The sequence below is a fragment of the Prunus avium genome, chromosome 2 (assembly GCF_965620075.1).
Source record: "Prunus avium chromosome 2, drPruAviu1.hap1.1, whole genome shotgun sequence".
NCBI classification, from domain to species: domain Eukaryota; kingdom Viridiplantae; phylum Streptophyta; class Magnoliopsida; order Rosales; family Rosaceae; genus Prunus; species Prunus avium.
Window position 1 is genome coordinate 3624548 of NC_142285.1, and position 8654 is coordinate 3633201.

At 38.6% G+C, this 8654-nt stretch overlaps 1 long non-coding RNA gene across 1 annotated transcript; it reads right to left on the bottom strand.

Annotated features, from left to right (window-relative positions):
- Positions 1-5374: 5374 nt before the first annotated feature.
- LOC110771803 (uncharacterized) lies at positions 5375-7434 on the bottom strand. The gene is made up of 3 exons (XR_015833572.1): positions 7172-7434; positions 6315-6395; positions 5375-5680 (listed from the first exon to the last, which is right to left on the bottom strand). It is a non-coding gene; the product is annotated as an uncharacterized LOC110771803 (long non-coding RNA).
- Between the last annotated feature and the right edge of the window lie 1220 nt (positions 7435-8654).

Sequence of the window (8654 nt, forward strand, 5' to 3'; positions counted from 1 at the left end):
TCAACCCGCTTTTCTTAACGGGTTGACACGACACGATAAGAAAACGGGTTGGAAATGCCCAACACGAACACGACCCGTTACGATTCGCGAATCACACGACACGACATGATTAACACGATAAGAATTAAAATATTAAATAAAAAAATAAAAACAGATGATTTTTAAAATCTTAAAATAAAAGATCTCAAAACAATATTTTTTTTGGTCTGGTCTCCAAACAACACGTTGTCTGCTTCTTGTTGTTGTTTGATCTTCAGCTTTTTCATGCATGCACATTTAAAGGGCTTCTGGGTTTTGCTTTTGGTTCTGCTTCAGCCATGGTTGTGATCTTCATGGAGGCTCCAAATGCTAATCCGGGCTTGAAAATTTCTGAGAGTTTGATCCACCAGTTTGAGCTTGTATGTATCTGCATTGATCGGTGAGGGAGGGAGACAGAAGGGGGAGGTGGCTGGGATGGCTCATGGTGGTTAGGTGGTGTGGTGGCTGCTTAAGACTCTCAAGTTGAGAGAAGAAGAAAGCTTAAAGGTTTCTGGGTTTTGAAGAGAGAGAGAGAGAAAGAGAGAGAGAGAATCGGTGGAATGGGGGAGGAATAGACAAAAGAGAAGAAAGAGAAGAAGAAAAAAAAAAAGAAAAAAAAAGAAAGAGATAAATTTACAAAAATGCCCCTGAGCTTAACGGGTTAACGGGTATTCGCGAATTTACACGACACGACACGACACGATAACTTATCGTGTGGCTAACGGGTTGACATGATAGCAACACGACACGATAACACGGACCCAAATACTGAAATTTTTTTGCGAATTCGTGTCGTGTTACCGTGTTTCGTATAATATTGCCAAGTCTAACAATATCGCTCAAATTAATATAGTGGTAAATAGAGTAATAAATGAAGAGTGCTGCTATTTCCACACCCAGTCCTATTTCCCCACCCACATTATCTTCCCACCCACCATGTAAATTTGAAAAAACATAATCCTATTTTTACACCCACCATTATTCCTAAAATACCTTTTAATTATTAATTCAAGCAAATTCTCCTTACTTTCATTCAAAGCATGCTTCAAACCTTCAACACCTGTCAATCAAAACGCTTCGGATCCTCTGTAAAGTATTATTAAAAAAATTTAAAATAAATAAAATCGCTCTCAATCTTCATCATCTCTCCACCGAATGAAAACAATAACAGAGAGAAATATCAGAATTAGAAAGAAGACGAAGAGCAAACTGAGCACATGGAACATAAAGCCTGTGCCCTTGGGTTCAGAAACTGAGGAGAAATATGATGGAATTGGATTGGACGCAGCTGGAAATTTTGAAGCTTTATTGAAATTTTGATTTGGGTTTGGTCGGGATGAGGGAGAGAGGGAGGGGTTGGGGTTTGACAAGGATTCAGGAGAATATGTGTTTTTTTTAATCTAAAGTCCTTAAAAGTCATTTTACAAATGGATAAATTTGTTTTTAAATTTTGAAGATAAGGTGGGTGGAAAAATAGGACAGGTGGGTGGAAATAGCAGCACTCTAAATGAAGAAGTGGATTCATTTCAACTGAAGGGGCTGCTGCCAACCACTCTCACTTATAGGGTTAATTGCTTGCTTACAATTCCGTATTTTGTGACATTATTCTACTTGTCAAAGACCAAATACGGGGGAACTTCTTTCTTAATTCAAATTAAATGTTTAAAGTGGTAATAAGTGAAGAATATAAATGTTTAGTGTGAACAATTTTCTATCAAATGTTCGGTGCAGTAGACTAACTCCCCATTGCTTTGGAACAGTTTGGGAACGAGTTCTGTATATTTTATGCAAGTCTCTGTCGTCTTCCTGAGTTATGACTTTTTTTTTTTTTCCATTTAGTTATGGACTTAGTTTATACCTTAACCAAAAGAATTTTTTAATAATTTATGCAGGTGTCTGAACGATCGTCGTGTTCAATTAAACCAATCCTCCATTGTTCTCTTCCGATGGCACAAAGAAGACGTTGATCTTGATGAAGTTTGATTCATCCACCTCACAAACCCATGCAGCAGAGTGTGCTTCCTTTCTGAACTTTTTTTTTTTGGTCGGAAAGGCAATTTATTGAAAACCACAAAAGCGCAAGGAGCACAACAGAAGGGCCAAGCAAGTAGGACCAGATCCAACAAGCAACGCACTCAAAACGAGTTGAAGCACAAAAAGCAACAAGAAAATTGCAAAGCCAAAGATCCGCACAGCAAGCTCAAGCAACTCCAGGTAGAGCAGAGATCACCCAAAACTAGCAGAGATCTGAGTAGATCTAGACAGGAGCACCAAAAACTGAGCCACCACCGCGCAGACAGCCGCTGGAACAACTAGAAGTACCAGGCTCTTACAACTAAAAACTTGAAGAGAATCTTGATCGATCACCCCAAACTGGATGAAGACAAGCAACACAAAAGGCTGAAGAGGATCGCACAACACGCTTGGTCACTCGTTTGCCACCAAATCACAGATAGAAGCGAATTCCAGAGCTATTCCAGCCTGAAACAAAACTAAAATCTGAAAAAGAAAACAAACAGAGCAAAACAAAACCACCGGCAACACAGGGGACGAATCACCCAAGCCACTGAAAAACATAGGCAATCTTCGGACACAGGAGATCCAGAATAGGAGTAGAAACAAAGAAGCCACCCACACCCAACCACACACTCCCTGCAAAATGAAAAGAAAACGCTAAGGTCACAGCAAAAGAAAAGGGGTGAGGAAGAAAAGTCAGGGAGGGAGGGAAGGAGATGACGTGAAACAAAGAAAGGGAAGGAGATGACGTGAAACAAAGAAAGGGAAGGAGAGAGGGGCCAGAGGAGAGGGGAGGGGCCTGACAGAGGCAGGGGAGAGTGAGAGGGGAGGGGGAGAGCAAAAGGAGGTCACCCTCCCCCAAGCCTAGGGTTTTTAAGAGAGAGCGTTTTGGTGTTTAAGGGTGGTTTAAAAATGGAAAAATTGTATATATTTTAAATAAACCATTAAAAATCAAGATTCCTTCCTACCAAACATTAAAAAATTGAAAATTGCATTTTTTTTTTCCATCCCCATGTCGTCTCTCTCTATTCTCCCTTCGTCCCCAACCACACCTCCCCTCTCCTCTGTTTGTTTTTCTCCCCCAAGAGACCTGAGCACCCCATCCCCACTTGCAACCCACCAACATAAACCACACTCAGGTAGTTCCACATTTCTCATTTGAGCTATTTCTATCGTCTCTGTTAAAAGGAAGAAAAAACAAAATGATGCTTCTGGGCTTCATCTGAAACCCAAGTCTCTGTTTCTTACTTCCTTCAAATTATTTTTCACGATTCAGAAGTGTATTTGAATCCACTGGTACTCTACTACTCCTTCACGAATCTTACCATTGTTACATTAGTTTAATTTTTATTGCGGTTTTTTTTCCTGCCCCTGTAAAATAGAGGGAGTGGGTGGGGTGGGTTGCAAGTGGGGATGGGGTGCTCAGGTCTTGGGGGAGAAAAAAAACAGAGGAGAGGGGAGGTGTGGTTGGGGAGGAAGGGAGAATAGAGAGAGACGACCGGGGGATGGAAAAAAAAAATGCAATTTTCAATTTTTTAATGTTTGGTAGGAAAGAATCTTGATTTTTAATGGTTTATTTTAAAAGAGATTTTCTATTTAAACCCCACACACACTTCTCTTAGTTCACCCTCATGTTCAAAGTTCACCCCAACTTTTAATTTAAATTTTCACAATTTCTAAGTAAACCCCACTATCTTCCCAAGCTACCCTTAAATACACCCCAAGCTGAAAAAATAAGAAATAAAAGAGATTTTCTATTTAAACCCCACAAGCTACCTTTAGAGGAGAAAATAAGTTCTGAGCATGAGAAATAGTAAGTATTAAATTAATTTTTTGATGATATTTCAGAGTCTTATTCATTGTCTATTTTCAAGTGCATAAACATACAATTTAACTCTTAAGTCCGCAAGCGTAGCCCATTCATGTTTACACTGAAAAACTTCACGTGGCTTGTTTGACATTTGAATAATTGTCCTTAAAAGAATTCCTTCAAGTTTCAAACTGATATAAATTGTTGTTGCTTCCTATTCTTCCTTGAGTTTTGCAGTGAAGGGACATTACCTTTTATATCAGTTATGTGTGTAAGTATACAGAAATGCAGAGATCAGACTAATATTCACAGACGTTGAAAGGTTAAGGAAACAACTTTGTATTGAATTTGCATGATGATAAATAAGCAAAATATAAAGGTGTTGAGGATCAGTGGCGGAGGTAGAGTTTGGTATTTGGGGGGGCACAAGCTTAAAACTATGGGGATTTTTGTGTAGTCTATACTATACTCTTTATAGAGTCAAAGAGTTGAGAAGATGGTAGGGGGGCCCAGGCCATCTGAGGCCTATGAACAGCTCCGCCCCTGTTGAGGATAGTGCCAATTTTACCTTCATGGTCTCCTCGTTTATGATAAGAACCTTTTGCCCAGCGTACACTATATGAAGAAACTCAAATACTTTATCAAATTTATTTCTCCGAGACGCCAAAAAATCTCTACTTTCTCCAAACCCGTAAATGTTGTAGTCTGACCACCTGTGTTGAAGAGTGGTGGGGTGTGTGTATAGATGTATTAGGGTTAAGTATTAAGTTGGATGACCTTTTTTGTCTTTTTACACAATAATAAAACTTACAGCTTAATGATTTAAGTATTGGAGTAAACAAAGAGACATTCGGGGTTTAAATAGAAAATCTCTTTTAAAATATATACAATTTTGTATAATGATTTTTCCATTTTTAAACCACCCTTAAAAATGAAAAGACTAAAATACCCTTAATCATGGATGAAAAATTGGATGATGTTAAAGTTAGATGACAAATTATAGATTTTGAAAAATTCAGGTGACATTTTTCTTAAATTTTTTTTTTTTCAGGTGACAAATTGAAACTAAGGTATAAATTCATGTGACATTTCTACAAATATCCCAAACTGTTATGCTTGTAATTTGATTAACTAGATACCAACTAAATCCAGTTGAGCCAAACATCCCAAGATTCAATACGGTAATATTACATACGAAAAGGAAGGTCCAAATAAATCCAGTTTTATAATACAACTAAAGATAATAACTAAATTATCTTATCAAAGAGAATAAATCCAGTCTTATAATACAACTAAAGATAATAACTAAATTATCTTATCAAAGAGATGCAATGGCAGGATATGAGGAACATCAAGAAAGAATGTGTATAATAAGTGATGAAAGCGACGGTAACGAAATTGATATGTCATGGTATCTTGTAGATGTGCACTGCAACATATCATGTAGTCTTGTGTCACGCCCCGAATTTCCCACAACAATTAATCTGCGAATTTAAACAGAACAACCAACAATCCGGGACGCGAAGCTCGGAACCTTCAACAAAAGTACCTAGAAATTTAAACTTTTCTTTCTTGATACAACACCACTGTTCCGAACCACAATGTCAATAATGACTCAACTCTTCTGAGTCAAATATTACATTACAAACTCACAACATAAATGAACAATCATCATTTTACATAATATGCTCCTCAGAGCTTATTTCACACAGCGGAAGTCTAACACTCACCAACACTCTCACACCACACTTTACAGTCTGTGGAACCACCAATGAGCCTCCTGCTCCTCACCTTAATTCTCCTGCTCACCGTCTCTACCACCTGCAGGATTTTCCCCTACACCATTGAATAGTGCACCGGGTTCACCACAGAACAACCCGGTAAGCTTTCTAAAGCTCGTATGAGTAAACCACGTCCACAGTATAATATGTCAATTTCACATAATATACAAACACATGCACTTTCATTAGCACACCACAATCCTTGTATAACCAAGGTAATCATAATCATCAATATCATCACAATCACAATTCTTTTATTTTATTTAAAGAACTGTTTCGATCACCACCTGTGACCACACCAAAACTCTTTATTTCAAAGTAGTTTTCACACGTCAATTGTTTGACAGATGGAAGAGAGAATACTATGAACCTCTAATCTATAACACTACAAAACACCATAGTAGTGTTCACTCATGATTACACACCAGTCATGAGTACTAGATGGCGCCAGACTAGAGCCACGAGAATGCCCACCTGACAAACTCAGAAGAGATTCAAGGTATTTTCCCCTAAATCCATCAACACCAAAACACCAACACCAAAACCAAATAAAATGTCTTTTCACACTAACATTTTACAAAAGGAAACAAACAACATGTTAATTATAGCCATTAACATTATCCAAAATCACATTATAATAAATATAATAATTCGTGATTTTTACTCACGATTAGGATGGTTTTACTCACCTCTCGTCCAAGCTGCGTCTTCAACAACTTAACGAATCCTCAATCTCAAACCTCAACGAGCAACTCAATCTCCAACAGTACCTAAGCAAAGTACATAGCTCAACTTAGTACAAAACTCCAAAAATCCAAGATTTCGCATCTAATGACGAAATTGCCCTTTGGACCAACCGGGAATCCAAAGTGATCAGATCTCATCCAACCAACTCCAAAATTGTGACGTACGTGTTGTCGACGTCAAATCATGACTAATGACACCCATTGTCCAAAAGGTCACTATTTGGGTCCCGTGGGTCCCACATGTCTAACCGACACCCCAAAAATCCGCCTTGGGCCCACAACCTCGGATTCCAAATCCGATCTCACCAATGGACTCTAAATAGTCCCAACATCACCCTGCAACAATTTGGGCCCAATCCAACGGTCGGATAATTCTACATTACACGATCGAATGGCGATCGCTCGCCTTAACTTTGAAATTTAATAACTTATAATCGGGACGTCCGATCATCAATCCGTCTGAACCTACAGACTCCTCACAACACCAGCTACAACATAATTAAAATTGGACACGATCCAACGGTCCGATAATCTCAAATCAATGGTCCACATTTGTGAGGCTCCGATCGTTGATTAAACGACGGAATCTCAACAATTCAAACATACAAACATGTTCAGTTACTCCAGCACTACATTCTGTCTCTAAAGCCCTAACTCAGAATCGCCACCCAGCGCCGCCACGCGCCGCCACCGCCGGTGGTGGTTTGGGTACTATTCCGGCGACGGACCACCCTAAAATCGCCGGTCAAGACCTATGCCAAAATGTTCATAATACTGAGTAGAACAACTTTAATTCTTACCTCGAGGTCCAATTCGAAGCGTAAGTGACTCAAACCGCCGGTTGAAGTTGCTGATTTCACTATTGACGAACCAACTTCGCGGCGTCGCCCAGCCTTCACCGCACCTCCGATGGCTCCGATTCTTCTTGGGTTATGTTCACAAGATAGCAGGCTTCCTATCTGGATTGGTGGTGTCGATCACCTCCACCGTACGCCGCCGAAGAAGCCGCCGGAAATCGCCTCTCCGACGAGCTCTCAAACTTCCGGATTCAATTGCAAATTATGAATCCAAACAGTGTCCATCTTAAATTTATAGGCAAAGTCTCTGTTTGCAATTTAGTCCCTGAAACTTCAAACGAGTATAACTTCTTCGTTTCAACTCGGATTCACTAACCGTTTGCGCCTACGCGTTCGTGAGATCAATCTCGATTTTCCAATTCAAAAATCATAATTTTCTCGCTTCAATTTCTTGTACTTCCTTTGTAAAATCATAAACTTAATCATAAAGGTATTTTGTCCCAATTTGAGATTAAGTCACTTAATTCCAATATTTTCACACCAAACCAAAATCTTACAACATCCAAAATAGTCACACGACTTAATAATATTTTCCACAAAAATAATAAAACCAAATATTATTTTTGAGGGTATTACATCTTGTCCCTAGCTTCTTGGCTTCTGATGATATTCTTCTCAAAGCTTATGCAAAATAAAGAATAAAAAATTATTATCTACTATTAAAATAGAAAATGCATGTAATGGATATTATGCAAGTGCTACTGGAAAAATATTAATGGTTAAGTACTACTTTGAAAAATGATACCATCCTTAGAAGCATTTTAACGAGCCATATATAAATAAGCATTTTAATGAGCCATATATAGCTTAAACACGTGGAGTGCTACTAATTTTATAGTGACTGACCAGTGCTTGGTTGAATTGAAAACATACCTCCTCTTCTAGATTTTGTCTCCTTTTACGTCTATATAGAAACTTAGAGTTAGGAGCAAACGGTTTTAATTTTGGACACTCTAAAACTCGGACTTTCTCCATGGCTGACGACCACTTCAAAGTATAAGCTTGAGAGCAGAAAGATTCAAGTCTAGGTAAATCCTCAAGTTTGATAGAATTCACGTGCGGAAATGTCAATTCATCCTTAATACTTTCTCCTCCTCCTTCTGCCTCGCCAACAATCTTCTTCATCGAACTACAATAGGAAACTTTTATTCTCTCAAGGTAGGTAAGAAATTTGGCTATGTGCGGTGAAAACAAGTATCTCAAATTGTCACAGCAAAATACTTTTAGTATTCCACTACTACAAAAAAGGCAAAAGACGACGGGAATTCACCGTCGTGAATTTGGTTTTCAAACCGTCGTAACATCGATCGACGTCTTTTGCAGAGTAAAACCACGACGCGAAATCACCGTCGTTGTTATGACAAACAACGTCATTAAAAAAAATACAACCGACGTCTGTATACTGAAAAATGAACCAAAAAATTGT